This window comes from Egretta garzetta, unplaced genomic scaffold (assembly GCF_000687185.1).
Source record: "Egretta garzetta isolate BGI_Z169 unplaced genomic scaffold, ASM68718v1 scaffold260, whole genome shotgun sequence".
Taxonomy (NCBI): Eukaryota; Metazoa; Chordata; class Aves; order Pelecaniformes; family Ardeidae; genus Egretta; species Egretta garzetta.
In genome coordinates, this window is record NW_009258662.1 from 2843561 (window position 1) to 2846968 (window position 3408).

Here is a 3408-nt window from a genome sequence, read left to right on the forward strand (position 1 = left end):
AGGCTCAGCTGGGGGGAACGGCGCCGTTGGGAGCCTGGGGGGAGAGACAGGAGAGGTAAATTTGGCTTTTGAGAGGGGTACCCTACCTGGGCAGCCCTCTTTCACGCCGTGGTGCTCGCCGATCTGCACCCCAAAGCACCTCTTTTCCCAAAATCTCCATCCTGCAGCAGCTGGCAGGACCTAAAGCCCTGAGGCTGCTCCTGTGCTGCCCCATGGGGGGATGGATGGGTTTTCCATCCTCTCCGGGCTGCTGCAAAGCAGAGGCCCTTAATGTCACCTCCTCCCCATCCCAGAGGGGCGTCACAGCGCGGGCATGGTGGGGTGCTCATGCTGGCTTCTTGTCCTAGCAGCTCTACTGGGAGGAGAAACAGCGGGGAAAAAGTCTTCTCCGGGAGACGCAGAGGCAGGGTTAAGTCGGGATGTGCAAGGACACGGGGAGAAGATGCTGCTCAGCATCTAACCCAGGTGCTTTGCCAAAGCAAAGCGGTGTCCCTGGACCGGTGGGCAGCCGGTGCCGCTCCGGGGGCTGGCAGTGCCGAGGCAGGGGCAGAGGGTACCGCTGCCGAAATGTTACACACTGAGGCTGTCACGGCATGAAAGGGCAGCGAGGAGGGAATGAAAATTTGGGAGAGAGGGCTGGATTTGTTTTTCTCAGCTCTCCCTGCTCTGGGGAGGATGTTTTGGGTGTGCGGCAGTTTCCCTGCAGTGATGCTCACACAGCCCGTGGTCTCAGGCGCGGAGATTTATGTTGCCTTTTAAGGCTCAGCGATGCGTGATGTGGTTCACACCCTCGCGTCTTGACAGCGCAGCAGACTTCGGGTCTGGATTTAATTTTCGGTGATAAATGGATTCATGTAGAGCAGAAGGAGAGATGCTGGGGGGTGGGCGGTTGGAGGAAAGCAGAGTGTGTCCGGCTTTAAAAGTGCTGAGCCCTCGGGGGTGAGCACGGGGAGCCGGGGGGAGCTTCCCATATCGGGGGGCAGCTCACGTGGCCCCGCTGCAGCCTCGGCAGGGATCCCAGTGACAGAAATGACGGGCAGGTCTCCAGTACTTGGGGACACATGGTGGGTTTGCAGTAATGGGGATGCATTTCCATGCGGTCCTGCCCAGGACACCTGAATTGGGGAGGACCCATTTGTTGGGGCACCATGCCATGCTTGCTGCCACCACTAGATACCTGGGCACAGCTAAGCTGCAGGTCCTCAGGACCTTGCTAGGGGCAATTTGGTTCTGCAACTGTTGTGTCCATGTACCTCCTCTACAAGCTTCCTCTAGAGGTCAACCTTGAAATGCCAGAGCAGCTGCCAGCAGCTCCTTGCATCAACTTGCAGCTCCACCTTGGGAAAGTCCAAGGTGCCAGAGAGGCCAGCGCGGATGGGTTTTGTCCATCGCTTGTGCACGTGCATGCTCAGCTCACACTGGAGACCCCCCAAGGACCCCTTCTTCTCGCAGCTGGAGATTGTAAGACATGCTCAGACTAGATTAGACTCTAAGTTTGGCCTGAGTATGCTTGTAGAGGTTCTCCTGCAGGCTGTGTAGATGTGACCCCAGCTGAGGGCATCCCCTTGGGTTGGTGGCACCCCATGACACCAATCGTGCCTAGAGAGCTGCTTGGTGGCTGCATCTGGGCTGCCTGGGCTTCCCATGGGCACATCTATAAGCCACCGGGCAGGAGGGCTGCAGGGAGCACGGACTTCTGGCTGCTTTTCAAATGCTGCACAGAATGAGCTCTGCATATCCTTAGTTTGCCGGAGAGTCAGGCGTGAAGATATTTTCCCTGTAGTTCAGCTTGGTGCATTAAAAATCCTTGCTGAAGGTGGTGGCCTCAGCCGGATTGGAGTCAGGATGCCTGCCCGATCTTCCCAGACCAAAATCCTCCCAGCCAGCTTGGCGAGGAGGCTGAGCCTTTCCTTCAGGAGCCTTTTGGGAGCAGCGTCTCACCCCAGGGCTTGCTCACCGCCACCCAGACCCAGGGTGCAAAGAGGAAGGGTGCAAAGAGCAGCCTGAAGGCTGCTGCTCTGCAAACCCCAGGTAGCTTGAGGCACAGGGAGACTTGGAGATGTGCATTTTGGAGGCCCTGAGCACACCCCTGCATGGAGGAATGGAGTATCCTGGGGAGTAAAATGCAAACTCCACCTCTAGCTCTGCCAGTTTCTCACCGCTTGCAGCTTTGGCATCACTTTCCCGGGTCTCCCCGACAAGTCTGTGCTAAATCCTCATTGCCTTGGCTCTTTTCTGTCTCCTTTCTCTCCGGGCATCGTAGCCAGAGGCATTGCCCTGGGATCTGCATTTCATGTCTGTACAACAGTTGCCATTTAGCTCACCTCAAGGCTTTTGGCAGTTTCAGATATTAAAGAAAGGTATTTCTAGCAGAGATGCTCGAGGACAGCTGGAAGGAATGAGCTCAGGGCAGGCATTAATTTCTTATTAGAGAATCACCGCATCAGCTGGGAGCGCTGGAGAAAGTCCTGATCCCCAAGTGGTGCCGCTACCCTGGCAAAGCCCCATCCATGGCTACAGCTCTGCTGGCAGGAGATGTTGGGAGCTTTCACCTAAAATGCCCTTCACCCCGCCTGAAAAATATGATTTAATTACTGCGGCTGATGCGAGGAAGCCTGAGAGCGCGCAGGTGATAAGCAGCCAGGATATTGCCCGAGAGCGGGACGTTTGTCATTTGCCAAAGGACAAATGAAATCCTGGTGGTGTTGCTGGCTGGGAAGGAGCTGGAGATAAGACTGAAAGCCAGTGAGCAGGGATCGAATGCGTGGTGCTGGGAGTGACTGGCTCCCCAGGGTATGGCTACGGCCATTAGCAAGTTGGCAAGGGCACGACGGGTGATTCCCAGCTGGAAAAGAAAAAAAAAACGCATGGCACCATGAATATATATTTTTATGGGGAGATATATATATATAGGTGTAGGTTGGCTTTGAGCTGTTGGATGGGGGGACCTGCAGGGTGCTGCTTGGATCACCAGTCATCAGGGTGTGTTGCTGCTCGTGTGAGCAAAGGATCCTGTGGGGTGAAGCACAGCTTGAGTTGGGCAAGAAAGAGGACTCAGTGCCCTGCTTGGTGAGGGGGAAGATTCTGCAGCCATTGATGTTGATTTTGTCTGTTGACGGTCTTCTCTGAGACCAAAGAATCCCGGAATTGCAAGGGTTAGAAGGGACATTGGGTCTTGCCTAATCAACCTGATTGCCTTCTACGACCAGGTGACCCGCCTGGTAGATGAGGGAAAGGCTGTGGATGTTGTATACCTGGACTTCAGCAAAGCCTTCGACAGTTTCCCATAGCATTCTCCTGGAGAAGCTGGCAGTTCATGGCCTAGATGGATATACTCTTTGCTGGATTAAAAACTGTCTGGATGGCCGAGCCCAGTGAGTCGTGGTGAATGGAGCTAAATCCAGTTGG